Source organism: Mobula hypostoma, chromosome 1 (genome assembly GCF_963921235.1).
Source record: "Mobula hypostoma chromosome 1, sMobHyp1.1, whole genome shotgun sequence".
Taxonomy (NCBI): Eukaryota; Metazoa; Chordata; class Chondrichthyes; order Myliobatiformes; family Myliobatidae; genus Mobula; species Mobula hypostoma.
The window spans coordinates 93,012,351-93,027,191 of record NC_086097.1 but is presented as its reverse complement, the minus strand read 5'-3'; the positions used below and the strand labels follow the sequence as shown (position 1 = coordinate 93,027,191).

Below are 14,841 nucleotides of genomic sequence, written 5' to 3'. Positions count from 1 at the left end.
AAAGCATCTGGGGAATTTTACATCGGTTAACAGAAAGCAAGTTCTTTTAATCCATTTATTTTTCCTGAGTTCAACATACCACTGGCAAGATTAACATTTAACTACTGTCTTTAAGTGCCATTGAGAAGATGGCAGTGAGCTGTCACCTTGAGCATCCGCAGTTCTTTTTGTCAATATGCTCCTACAGTACCATTGCAGAGGGAGTTTAAGGATTTGGAGTCCATACTGAAGCGCCAGCAACGTAGTTCCAAGTCAGTTTGATGTGCGACTTGGATGGAAACCTGCAGGAGGTAGTGTTCCCATACACCCACTGTGCTTGTCAATCTTGAAAGTAGAGGTTGCAGGTTGTTGGAATATCCTGAGCAAGCAACTAAAATGGCAAATACAGCAGCCACTGTGCACAACTGGAGGATGGAATGACTGTTTAGGATATCAAGCAGGCTTTGTCCTGGTTGGCAATGAACTTCTTTAGAACTGACGGAGTGATACACATCAAAGCATATGCAGAGTATTCCTGATCGAAAAGCCACAGAACCTAGGCCTCTGTACCTGCTTCTGCAACTGGATCCTCGACTTCATAACCGGAAGACCATAATCTGTGCGGATCAGAAATAACATCTTCACCTTGCTGACAATCAACAGCAGTGCATCACAGGGTTTTGTTCTTAGCTCACTGCTCCACTCTCTCTACACCCATGACTGTGTGGCTAGGCATAGCTCAAATGAGATCTATAAATTTGCTGATGATACAACTACTGTTGGCAGAAACTCAGATGGTAACGGAAGGGTGCACAGGAGCAAGATACACCAATTAGTTGAGTGGTGTCACAGCAACAACATTGCACTCAAAACCAAAGAACTGATTGTGGAATTCAGGAAGGGTATGATGAGGGAGCACAAACTAATCCTCATAGAGGGATCAGAAGTGGAGAGAGTGAGCAATTTCAAGTTCCTGGGTATCAGTATCTCTGAGGACTTAATCTGGACGGAACATATTGATGCAGCTATAAAGGCAAGACAGCGGCTATATTTCATTAGGAGTTTGAGATTTGGTTTGTCAATTAAAACACTCAAAAACCTCTACAAATGTACCATGGAGAGTATTCCAACTGGCTGCCTCACTGTTTGATGTAGGGAGGGCTGATGCACAAGATCAAAATAAGTTGCAAAAACTTGTAAAATTAGTCAGATCCGTCATGCGTACTAGCCTCGCAGTATCCAAGACATTTCCAAGGAGCAGTGACTTAGGAAGGTGGTGTCCATCATTAAGAATCTCCACCACCCAGGACATGCCCTCTTCACACTGGTACCATTGGAAAGGAGGTACAGAAACCTGAAGGCACAAACTCACTGATTTAGGAACAGCTTCTTCCCCTCTATCATCTGATTTTTAAATGGCATTGGACCCATCATTTATTTCTGGGTTTTTCTTTTGCATGACTCATTTTAACTATTTAATAGACTTTTTTTTAATGTAACAATATTTTTCTCTATATTTATCATTATTTCATTGTACTGCTGCTAGAAAGTTAACAAATTTCATGACATATGCAAGCAATATTAAATCTGATTCTGCTTCTATTTATACCCTGACGTGTCTTGTAAATTGTGGGATGCTCATAGGATGTCAGGAGTTAAGTCACTCAGTCATGATACACAGTCTCTGACTTGTCCTTATGGTCACTGAATTTGCCATTGGTCCCATTGGGCTTCGAGATCATGGCAACCACCCCAGGATATTAATGCTGTTCAACATCAAGGATAGAGGTTAAACTCTCCTATGTAGGGATGATCATATAACAGAAATGCTTACTGACATTTATCAACCCTACTGGAATGTTAAAACATTGCAGTATGGGTTAACAACTTGATCATTGTGCAAATCACTGAATATCCTTACTTTAGATTCAGTGATGGAAGAAAAGTTACTGATGAAGTAGCTCTAGATTTATATGGATTTAGAACACTGTCCTGAGCAGCCCTACAATCATGTCTTGAAAGTGGATTAAGTGACCTCCAACTCTAACCACCTTCTGTAAGAGGGAGCATATTTTTTTTTGATGCCCAATGATTTCAGTTTGACCAGGGCACATTAATGCTACTCTGACAAATGCTGCCTTGATGTTCAGAGTAGGCACAGTCACCTACCTTCAGGAAATCTCCTTTGGACCAAGGGTTTGATGGGATCTGGAACTGAGTATTTCTGGTAAAACCCAACTGAGCCACTTAATGGGGAGACGTGCCCAAATGAAGAGAGCATCATTGACAGTGCTACCAGTTTGCTGACAAATGAGAGTAAATCAAGTAAGTAGTAATAAGATGGATTGGATTTGTGCATCCTTTGTGGACAGGTTGGTGTCAGTGTTTAAGTATGTCCGAACAGTTAAGTTGTAGGGCACAGATCTTCAGACAGCAGTTGAGATGCTGCTGGTCCCACAGCCTCTACTGAATCTAGTACTCAGTATTAGCAAGAGAATCAGAGGAAGTTGACGACACAGATTTGTGAAATGCCATCCAGTCTAATCCCACTTTCTAAACCATATTCACAGAACTGTATGTCGAGGCTCCTCGACAACAAATCCTGGTACTTTTTGAAATCTGTTGTGGCAATAGTGACAATAAAATTATTGGACTGTCAAAAAATCCCATTTGATCCACTGATGTCTTTCCTTAAAGAAGTAACTACAAGACTGTGCAAAAGTCTTATGCATATACACACAAATATATTTTATGTATTGCACTGTACTACTGCTGTAAAACAAAATTCATGGCATGTGAGTGACGATAAACCTGATTCTGATATGGGTCTCTGTTGTGGACTAACAGTGGGAAGGGGGCAGGGAGAGGGGAATCATAGCTGGGAAAAGGGGGAGAGGGGAGGGAAGGGAGTGAGAAGGACCAGAGAGACATTCTGTAATTCCAAACCAATTGTTTGGAATCAAATGCCCTTGCCTGGCGTCTCAGAACTGGGTATGTCTGCACCCACACCACCCCTTGCCCTGGCACTCCTTCTCTGCCACCTGTCCCACCCCTCCCCTGGTTCTTCACCTTCACCATTCCCAACATGCTTAGCTCCCGCCAGATTTACAAGCTTGCTCTCTGCATACACACACACACACTCTCTTAAGATTTTTGCACAGTTCTGTATATCACTTTCATCCAGTATGGCACATATACAACTTGAGGACAACATCTCTTAGCTACGATCTGAAATGTCACAGTAAGTTGCTCTGTGAAATGGCAATCAAAAATGGAAATAAAGTAGCAAACCCACATGTATGCCTGAAAACCAAGCATCAGGTATATAATTATGGTACCTCAGTCAAGTTCTTGATCATAATGATGCTACTGGAGGTGATTTCATGTTCTGCCAGATCCTCCCTCACTCCCATCACAGCTAAGATAATGCCTAGAAATCAATTACAATTCAGTACTGACGGATGAAACCCTGAGGAATGGGTTTCTCTTCTGTCCTTGCCAGCTGGGGATGGCCATAGCATTGAAGGGAAAGCAAACATGTACTCAGCTAAGGAAAAAAATCAGCTTTGTACCAGAAAACTGCAACTTTCTCCTTTATGCACTCACCTGCAAGGTCAGTATCTAAAATAAAAGAAAAATTTAAACCCCGTGATTTAAACTCTCAGTCCACACCAAAGCAACATTACATCAATCATGCCAATTTGATCATTACTCAAACTAAGAAAGAAACTAACTGGCTACAAGTCTACAGAGAGTTTTACACAGACCAACCTCAGAGCTCATCCGTCAAATATTGGTTGCACAGGAATTCTAGTTATCCTAATACAACGTAGTTTTTAAACTATGGCTCCACATATATACCTACATGTTTCTTTTAAGGAAACAAAGATTGTTTTAAAGAAAATGACTATAATTTATGAACGTCTCAAAGAACAGGGCAAATTCTGTAAGAATTGCTTACTAGGCAATTTACATCACTTACTTCAGCCTCGTCTCAGTCTGGCCATTCGAAAACCCCAAAAGGTAGCACTCTTGCCTCATACAGAAGATTGGCAGTGAAGTAGAATACCATTATCCCAAACAGTGGATACACTTTGAAATACTTCATTGATTGTAAACGGTTTTAAGGTTGAGATAGATGCAACAGAATCTGACATATTTTCTGTCTTAGCCAGGAGAAAGTTAGTCAGGGGAAAAAAGGTCAACTTTGGATGGCAATCAACACACCTATCAAGTGTTTACTGAACACAAACCATAACATAAACTGGAATGTATTATTTCAGCACCATGAGCAGCCTCTAAATAAACTCCAGATGACATGAATTGCAAAACTCACAGCTAACAATTATCATAAAGGTCACCAGAAAGTTACAACAATAACTAAAAACAGAACGTGTGAAGACCTTTTTTTTTAAAAAAAAATCAAACTTTCAGCATCTCTCTCATACACATTTGTACTTTAGAACATAATCTGTAATGCATCACCCAGCACCTATGCACTCAATAGCATGGTGCTGCATAACAGTGAAACTCCAGATAGACAACCACTTCAAGAATAATTCATCATATTAACTTTGTAAATCTCTATTTCACCTGACATCAAATCCACACAATATGAATCAGGCTGCAAATCATCCTTAAAAACATGCTCAAACTTTAATCAAAGTAAAAGCACAATAAATTCTCAGTACAAAAATAAGCGGTCAGCTAAGATAAGTGAAATGGGATAATGCTGTATTAATTAAGTTAGCAGAGATAATGCCATGCATAGCAACACACCACTACAGTACATATCTTTATAAGGTATAAATAATTAATCAGCTGGAATCTGAGAATATACTTAAATCTCTGAACTCAGCTCAACAGGTTACTCTCTCCTGTCTTGAAGGTGTGAACCATTCTAGTGTACACACCACTGATGCCAACAACTCTCTATCTTATTTAAATGGTTTTTGTCCTGAAACTCAGTAATATAATATACCCCTCTCAATTTACAAACCTTTAATTTGAATTCAGCCAAGAAAAAACACCTTGCAGTGTTATTATTCAATTCAATGTTTTTAGACAAAAACAACTGCCACCAACAGATTATTCAACTGATTTACATGCAGCATCACCTTGTGTTCACGAAAGCCAATTCAGCTCACAGCTGAAGCAAAAGACTGAGAGACAGTTGAGTGAAAGTAAGTTGGACAGAAGTCTTTGACAAAACTTCAATAACTTCATCCAAAAAGGTGTCACTGGATTCAACCAACTGATTTTGTTCTTCTGTCATCTCTATGATGATGGGACAAAATAAATTTTAGCATCAGGGTGGCAGAAATTGGCTGAGGGACAAAACTTGGAACCTGCCTCATCTTACTTTGTATCAGAAAAGGTGCAAAGAACAATGTTAGGCCATAAAATTAAACTTACATTTGCAAGCTCCTAATCACATCCTCAGGATATTCCAAAAGCACTAAGTATCCCATTGATTATGTTCCAAGAACATCCATTATTATGTGGGCAAGACAGCACAGCACAAAACAAGTGAAAGAGTCATTAGTCTACTTTTGGTGATCTTGCTGAAGGAGAAATGTTTTATCGGGACCTATTACTCACTACAGCAAGTCTCATTCTTATGGACACCCGAACTACAGTAGTTTAGTTGCTTATCTGGATATCACAATTTGCAAACAAAAAACAGTGGAGTAACAGAAGACCTTTTGTATGTTTATTGAGCATAATCCTTCATTACTTTTTCCCCACATGCATGTTATTTTCAGATACCTTTGTCGTCTCCTCAATTTCCCACTACAAAAACAAACAGTTCTTTTAAAATTTTCTCTTGTTTAATCACAAGAGAAACACATTTGTTTAACCGTGAAATTTTGTGGCTTCACACAACCAGAATTAGTGATCAAAGTTGAAATGAAACTGGTATTTATAATTTATATGTGACCAACAGAAATGGAGGTAATTAAACAAAAGAAGAAAGGGGATCTGCAATTACAAACATTGTCCTAGAGGATGACAACAAAACCAGACTGATTCTAGGTTGTAACTTCCACACACTAACGGAACAGATTGTTATTTGTTGTACCTTCCACTGATTTTTCAACAAGCACATCATCATTTCTAAATGAATTCCATGATTATGTTGGTCACATCATCAGCATGTGGATGACATCTTCAAAACTGATGTCTCCTTTTAATCATCTCTATTTTGTTCTGTACCAGTAGCATGTAAAAACATTTATTCATTGTAAAATAGCACCAAGTATTACAGAACAGACTGATAGACAACATTAAGCATTTGCCCCTAGGCAATCATGTTGAAGTTGTTGTAGGAACATTCTGATTTCAGTATCTTTTGCAAATGATTTTAATTGATTATAACTGATTATATAGGCTTCAGGATATGTTTTACACTTGGGGAAAATTATTCATTTTGTCTATTCTACAAACATCCTGCAGATTCTACAGAAGGGTATAATGCAAACAAATACAGTGCCTGACAATGGTTATGGAAATCCAGCAAACTTGGAGCAAATAGCAACAAGACATTCACTACAATCCTCACAGTACAGTTTATCTCAGGTGCACAGTAAAAATATCTACTGCCAAATATTCAAGTTAAACTGAAGTCAGTGCCTAATTCTAACCTCACACAATGCTAAGTGGCAGCAGTCCATTTCAAATTTATTCTGCCTTATCAACTTCCAAAATTTCAACTGATAACTTGATTACTGACCTTTAACACTTACAATTATTGTCTTGTCCCGATCAATAAATTTTACAAATTGTCACAGATTACACAAGGGCAGTGGAACGTTTATAGATGGTCTACAATCTTCTTTTACTTTTCCTTCTCATCCAGCATGTGTTAAGAGGAAGCAGAAATATGTGAAGCCTCACAATTGGCCTGATATGCTACTGGCTTAGGAACAAGGTCACTTATAATAAACCTCCGATAACCTGCTAGTTATTTGGAAATCCTGATCACCTAAATGTGAATTAAAAGTGTAAATAAAAATTGCAGGTGCGGTAAATCGAAACTAGACAGAAAATGCTGGAAATTTGTAGCGTGACAGGCTGCATCTGAGGGAAGAAAAACAGTCAACACTTCAGATCCTTTGAAGGTTTACTACAGTATATATATTTTTTGTCATTAATCACAACTCTGGGCCCACCCTTCCAAGGAAAGATCAAATCAAACTAACATTCTTTATCACTAGGATGACAACATGAAATTAAACTAGTAAAAACCCCCAAAGATGAATCAACACTTAAAGTGATGGGTCATGCATCTAAGGCAAGAAAAAACATTAAAAGGATGATCTTACACAATTCATAAAGTGTAATTCACAAGTGATTACACAATACATACCGACCCTAAAATCTTGTGAACTATGAACCTTACTTCTTTGATCATGGGAGAGTTAAAATATTAGATGAGCTGCACATCACTGAGCATTAACGTGCTTACCCCACTTTTTTAGGAAAGCATTTTAACATCAGGAACTCACTAAAACCAACCCAGATTCACACAATCTCCCTCAACACATGGTACACCAGACTACTTCTACTTTAAAATGTCATCCTCTCATTGGTACCGAATAAGAAACCACTTCAAGCAAATCAAACATCCTGCAGCAGCTCTCTTCTGATTCAGGCTACAGATCCCACACTTTTCTAAAAGATGCTGGTTAAATCACTGCCCTTATTCATGATTCCATCCATGTTAATTACCTGAGATTTGAGAAGCCAGTTCCAGGCCACCAAATACACACAAAGTGGTTTAACCTCACGATTTCTAGCAGCAAGTATGGAAGTAGAGAACAGGTTAACACCACTTCTAGAAAAAACAAATTCTCAACTTCCTGTTATGTTAAAACTGACTTGTTCATTATACAATTTCAGCTCAAACTGGAGCTGTATTCACACAATGTCCAGCTGAGCAAATGATTAAAAAGCAGTGGACAGTTTACATGATATTACTTAGAAGATACAGCACAGTAACAGGCCCTTCTGGTTCATCAAACCAATGCCACTCCATTACACCTGTGTGACCAATTAATCTACTGACCCGTATGTCTTGGGAAACTCACATGGTCACGGGAAGAACATACAAACTCCTTACAGATAACGTATGCAAATCGAATCCAGGTCACTGGCACTGTAATGTGATGCTCTAACTGCAACACTACCAACACTAGAAAGCTACAAATTAGATTCTGCCACCCCTTTGCAGAAAGGCACATCTTCCTTCTTCCCCACCCCAAACTTTTTGATAAATTACAAATAAATTTTAGTTGCATTTCTTTCCAAAATAATTTTAAATTGAAGTTCCATATGGAACTCCATTAAATATGTTTCTCCTTTCAACCTCTTGGGCACCTTGAATGCCTTTTAAACTATCACATGTAGTCATTATTCCTCCTGCTTAAAACATTCTCAGCTATTCACCTGCTTCCTTTATCATTTTTACTGAAGTCCTCCCTGTTACTCGTCTATACCTGTTCTATAATGCAAGAAATATGCTCACTTTTTAAAAAGCCTTCACAATTTGCAGTGAACACCATTCCTTCACTCATATTTTCCCCTCAATTCCAGAAGATGCCTTTCACCTTGCACTCCACTAATTCACATTAAATGGAATTTTCAAAATTGAAATTGTAGACTTTTCTTTTCCTAAGTATGTGTAGTAAGGTTTGCAACACCAAAACAAATAAATAGAAGGAAGATTCAATGCACAAATGAATGGCAAAATAGGCCCAGAGAACAAAATGGTACACTTTTCACTTTTGTGCCTCTCCATCACAATTTTAATTTCTCTGCTATCCACAGGCTTCCTATATTGTTCTGCTGAATACCCCGGCTGCTAGTCTTCCATAACATTACCTTTAATATTCTGGACTTCAAAAATATCTGTCCCTCCAAAATTTACAACTTTGCCAGATTGTTAAACATCCACAAATTCCATTCAAATTCTGTTTAGTAGATAGTCACTCTTCTACACACAACTGATTTTTTTTAAACTCTGAAGAATTTGTTCCCTCTCCAAATGTATTTAAAATTCATCTTCTGCACTGTTTTAAATTTAAAATCACTCAAAACATGGAAAAAAAATTTATTTGCATAAACATGCTCCTCATTTAAATCCTTTGGTTATAGCATGGCTCTAACAACCCCAACTTACTTTTTTAATGTTCCCACCCACATTAAGTGAGAGTTTATTAATCAACATTCCTGCCTGTACATTACAAACCTATATCTTCTCAAAGCCAATAATCGCAACAATAAATATATGTATCAGGCTATCACTTTGATTTGCCACTGCTAGACCTGGTTTCAGCACCTCAAATAGTATTAACTCTCTTAGCTTTCAATTACAAGAAACATGGAGAAAGAAAAATGCTTTTCTCCAATCCCCTTCTGATTTCCACCCAACAATCTTGCAGTTTCATCAAATGTCAGGTAAATAATTGTATACTTCAGGTCCTTCCAACATTATTTTTGTTCCTTATATTCCTGTCTTCATGGAACCACCTTCTTTACCACTGTAATATCTTTTCCTAGAACTAAATACTCCTCCCTCAATTTACTGTACTGCTCCATTTAATCCACGTTGAAGCAACTTTAGAATTAGAGGATTAAAAAAGGAACTTCCCAACTTAAGTCTTTGACCAAATAAACAATCATATGATCATCTTCCCATCAATGGCCCACGCACATCTTAGCTCCTCTCATTTACCCTTTTCTGCAACCCTTGTCCCAAATTGGTTTATTTCTGCCCACTCCATTTCTTCCTCTACCTTCCATCTCACTAGATCTTATATTTCCCTTTCCCCTTTCTATTCCACTCTATTATAATTTTCTGTTTTCTTTGTACCAGTTCTTTTGAGGAAGGAGCTTGCAGATGATTTGAACAAGTATGGGGGCGGCAGTGATTAAGTTACCGGGGCAGGGGGGAGGGTGGTCTATCGATCCACAGACCAGAGCTCAAATCACATCCCAGAAGCTGTGGATTTGGTTAATAAACTGAAATCAGTCAGCCATCTTTACATTGCTTCTGTGTCACTCCGGACCCATAGAAATGGTCCAGCAAACCTGTTTGGAAGCAAGCAGGCAAAACTGCTCTCTGCCAGTAAAGCCCACATACCAGAAAACGATTAACAATTAGCTGTGTGTTTGACCGTGAATATGAAAGATATAGATGATTTGGTCAGTTGGCAGAAAGACGGAAAATAGAATTTAATCCACAGAAGGAAGGCAAGGCATTCAACAATAAATGGTTGGATACCAGGTTGAGTGTATGGCATATTAAAAAAAGTTACACAAGTCAAGAAGGTGGTTACAGAAATGCTACATTAGCTGACCAGAAGAAGACTAAAATCATATAGGACCCTGGTCAGACCCCACTTGGAGAACTGCGCTCAGATCTGATCGCCTCACTACAGGAAGGATGTGGAAACCACAGAAAGGGTGCAGAGGAGATTTACAAGGATGTTGCCTGGATTGGCGAGCATGCCTTATGAGAATAGGTTCAGTGAACTCAGCCTTTTTTCCTTGGAGCGACACAGGATGAGAGGTGACCTGATAGAGGTGTATAAGATGATGAGAGGCAGTGATCGTGTGGATAGTCAGAGGCTTTTTGCCAGGGCTGAAATGACTAACACGAGAGGACGGAGTTTTAAGGTACAGAAGAGATGTCAGGGGTAAGTTGTTTTCCCCCCCCCCCCCACAGAGAGTGGTATGTTGAATGGGCTACCGGCCACGGTGGTTGGAGACGGATACAATAGGGTCTTTTAAGAGACTCTTGGACAGGCACAAGGAGCTTAGAAAAATAGAGGGCTATGGGTAACCCAAGGTAATTTCTAAAGTAAGTACATGTTCAGCACAGCATTCTGGGCTGAAGGGCCTGTATTGTGCTGTGGGGTTTCTATGTTTCTAGAATTATTAGGTTACAGCAAGCACTGCAAAGAATTCATCTCATTATTAGGAAGATGTAATTGTGCTGGAGAATGTTCAAAGAGATTGCTAGGACTGGACAATTGTAGCTACGAGGATAGACTGGATAAACCATAATTGTTCTCTTTAGAAAAGTGGCAATTTAGTGAACACTTCAATAAGGAATATAAAGTTATAAGTGGCTTAAATAGAGGATTTTTGTAAATCTCTACCGAGAGAGCAGTAAGAGTCTGGGACTTACTGCATACAGAGGAGATGGCAGAGACCTCTTTACATTTATTTAAAAAGTACTTGGATGTGCAATGAGGAGTTGTGACAGATTGGGCAATGCTTCAAGATAGAATTAGGCTAGATTGGACTTTTTTCCCCCCCCAATTGGCACCTTTCATATTCCAGATATTTTAAAATTATTCTGAGCCTATTGCTATTTTTTAATTCCCTAATCCCTTTACACTTTGTATCATCTCTCCCAGCTTGCTCTACTCCACTTCTCATTCCATCTTCCCGACTGTAGCTCTCCTATATTTACTAACTCAAGCAATTAATCTCTTGCCCTTCTCAATGGTTTCAACTTTCTTCCTCCAACTCCCGAATCACTCATTTTCTTCTCTTAACCCTTTCCTTTACTCCATCCTCCCATCATCTCTTGATTACTTTTCAAATTCCACTTTTCCTTTTCAGCTTCATTCACTTCCCCCTTTCTCTGATAGTATTCCATCCCCTCTTCTATGTCATATTCAACATATTCTCCCCTCAATTCACCCTCACCTTTTTACTCATATTCCCTTCTTCCTTTTCAATCCCTTTACAACACTTTGGTTTTCTCTGCTGTATAATGCATTGAGTACAATTTCCATTATACTGGATGACTTCTTTCCCTCATTCTCTCATGCACTCACACCCTCTTTTCTCCAGAAATTCCCTCAAGTTGCTCATGAATTTCTTGTTCTCTTCTTCACTATGCTACCCGTCTATTTCTTTTTCGTAACCTGCAATTCCAGCTCACAATTCATCCCTCTTCTGCTTCTTTAAAGTCAATGCAACCTTTTGCACACTACCTTCTCCTCCATTATTGTCTTAATTCTTTCTATAACTCCTTCCCAATTCACATCGTCTCCTCCCTGCCTTCTGAGCGCCACTTCCCTAATTTCTCTCTGGCTTTTTCAATATCCCCCTTCCTGCCTCCCAGTCCCAACTATCACTCATTGTCTCATCTCCATTCCACCGAGTTTTCTCCCCACTATTTTACCTCATCTCCCTTCCCTCCTCAGCCTATCACTTCCTTCTACCCCAGGTTTCAGAAGATGGCGGGGGTCACGGCCGCCGCGGATGAAAGGGAACGGTTTCGCTGCCCTTCGGCAGCCCTGGCCTCCGGTGCCGGGCTGGGACTCCCACAGCGGACGGCGGGCCGGCCTCCAGCCCCAGGCGTCCGCCTGCCGGCCTGCGAAAAGGAACGGCGGTGGCGGCCGCCGCTCTTGAGGTAAACACGGGGGCTCCCGGGATACCCAGCCGGCCTGAGCCCGGAGCCAACTGCCGCGGCGCGCGCCGCGGCCCGTCAATCACTCTCTCTCTCTCTCTCCATCACCCGTTTTTTTCCTCTTAAAATTGCCCCTGTCGCCTTTAAAATAACCGGAAACTTTGTAGGTGAGGTTAACTCCCCTCCTTGCATTGCATCCGCGTTAAGTGGCGGATATGGTACCTACTTAAAAGTGTTTTTTTTAAGGCCAGTGCATGTAATGGTAGAAGCGCAGAGCCTCGCAGGTCCAGTCCGCGCCGCGCACCGCGCGCCGAGCCCAGATCCCCGGACATCCACCAGCCCCCAAGTCGTTTGACTGACAGCCTGACACTTACTTGGGGTTCTCGCGCTGCTGGCCGACACGTCCACCGAGAGCACGAAGCAGCGCTCTATTATGTCTATATGTTAATTTTATTTCTTCGCCACCCCCCCAAAAAAAAATACAGGCAGCAACTTTTCAGCCCAGCTCCGGCTTCCCCTACGCCATGTTGTTTTTTTTTGGTGGGTAATATTACGTGTGCAAAAGAAAAATTAAATTTGCATAACAAAAGTAAAAGTAACGGTTGCCATATGGTCCGCGGTAATGGATAAATAATGAAGGAGGCGGAGACACTCGGGAGAGGACAGGGTGTGCGCAGAAAGTGCACCCCACGATGAATGCGTGGGGGATTCGGCCAAGGTCTGCAAAGACAGCTAACCTTCGTACCACCCCCGCCCCCTGTTAAAAGCTTAGCATTCTTCCTGTAATGAATGTAAACTCAAAACAGCATGCACTATATCGGTCGGATCGCTTCCCAATTGCAATGATCGATCATATTAAAGAATCGGATTTCAACATACTCAATCTGTTTCCAAAGGAATTGAAATCGGCAGGTTTTTCCTCTCTGTTTAGTTAGGGAGGAATATTTGAACGATCGTTCACGGATAACATTTATAAATATTAGCTTCCTACTTAAGAGAGTACAGCAATCGAAATAAGACAGGCCGATTAGACTTTTAACTTCTTTCGCATTTTGCCCTTCCAGAAAGAGGATGGACGATATCAGCTGAAAATAGATCACTTTGATTGGAAACTATACCTTGAATCGAAGTTTACAAACAACTGAGACGCGGCGTACTACGCAGTTCAATTTTGAGAGCATTCTTTCTCTCCCGCCCCTTCAACGACGTTAACTCCAGATGCTGGAGGAGTTTAATGGCAATCGACAAAAAAAACATGTCATGCTCCGCTTCCGGGAACGTGACTCCGCCGCGAACTGGAATGCAACATTCTGCAAATCACGCACACGTCCACACGTCCCTTATCGGATCGGCCAAGGACCTAGAGATTAAAAATAAAATGAAAACAAAAGTAAAATCAAAGTGATGTTAGCAATAGAAAGGCTCCGGAAACGCACAGCGTTACTTCACAATAAAAATTGAGAGTCTTCTACCTAGAAGAGTCTTTGCGATTGTTTACAGAGCATCACTTTCATTCAGCTGCTAGACGAGTCATCCCTAACCCCCTTGCCTGTTTGTTTGCTGTACTGCGCCACTGCCGGAGACGGCCAAAAAGCGGATTGTCCCTCTTTCCACCCGAACATGCAGTCAATGCGCGAACCAGTCTCCACCTGTTTTATCCAGTGTGCATTGTTCGCTGCGCGGGGCAAACATTTGTTCACGTTAACGTCTGCAAACGTAAGCAGAAGAGTGGGCAGAAACGTAACAAAAGCCACGGCGGGGCTTTCGCGTGTTTTGGCATTTTGAAACGCACCTCGCATAATCAGGTCACTTGTACGTGACATCACCACGATAAAAGTGTCACGTGACGTTTTGGCCCTTAGTTCCCCCCCCCCAAAAAAAACAAAAAATGTTCGCCTGGAGCGTGGTCCGGTAATGCAAGCTGAACTGGTTTGATATTCCGAACCTCTGGAGTGAATGGGTATACCCCGGTATCCCATGAACACACTCCCGTCACAGGGGCTAAACCCACTTTGCCACCAGCCCCTTCCAGTTGACCCTGAATTGAGCGCCTTGCCGTTCCTCCATAGCATCTACTTCCATCTCGCCGACTTCACTCTTTAATCACTTCAGTGACCTGATCTCTCTCCCCTCTACAACGCTTCAAAACCGTATTCCCTTTTTAGCCTCTGGATAGTAACCTGGTTCCTCATTCCAGAAGCAGCCACGATGATCCTAACTGCATCTACCCCAATCTCTCCATGAATTTCTCTGACCCGCCTCAGTATTCGTGTAGCCAGAGACAACCCAGTTTTGCAATACTGACCAAGTGGTGGTTTTTCCTTGAAAACTATATCTTTGACCATGCCCTGTCTACCTCAGCACATCTCCTAGGCTGACAGTCTCATGCAGGACTGAGCGAGCACCGCACTGTCGGCAGTACAATCTTTCCG

General features: G+C 40.9%; 1 protein-coding gene across 4 annotated transcripts in view; it reads right to left on the bottom strand.

Moving 5' to 3' along the window:
- The window catches only part of bahd1 (bromo adjacent homology domain containing 1), an 81,047-nt gene extending 66,822 nt beyond the window's left edge, over positions 1-14,225 (bottom strand). Inside the window, exons 1-2 of one of the 4 annotated variants that reach the window (XM_063052723.1) lie at positions 14,202-14,225; positions 13,528-13,769 (exon numbers count right to left, since the gene is read on the bottom strand). The gene's annotated coding sequence lies outside the window, so the exon portion shown is untranslated. Of the gene's footprint in view, positions 1-12,783; positions 12,965-13,527; positions 13,770-13,881; positions 14,172-14,201 lie in introns of those variants that run through there. The other 3 variants (XM_063052729.1, XM_063052715.1, XM_063052736.1) reach the window with 3 other exon arrangements.
- Between the last annotated feature and the right edge of the window lie 616 nt (positions 14,226-14,841).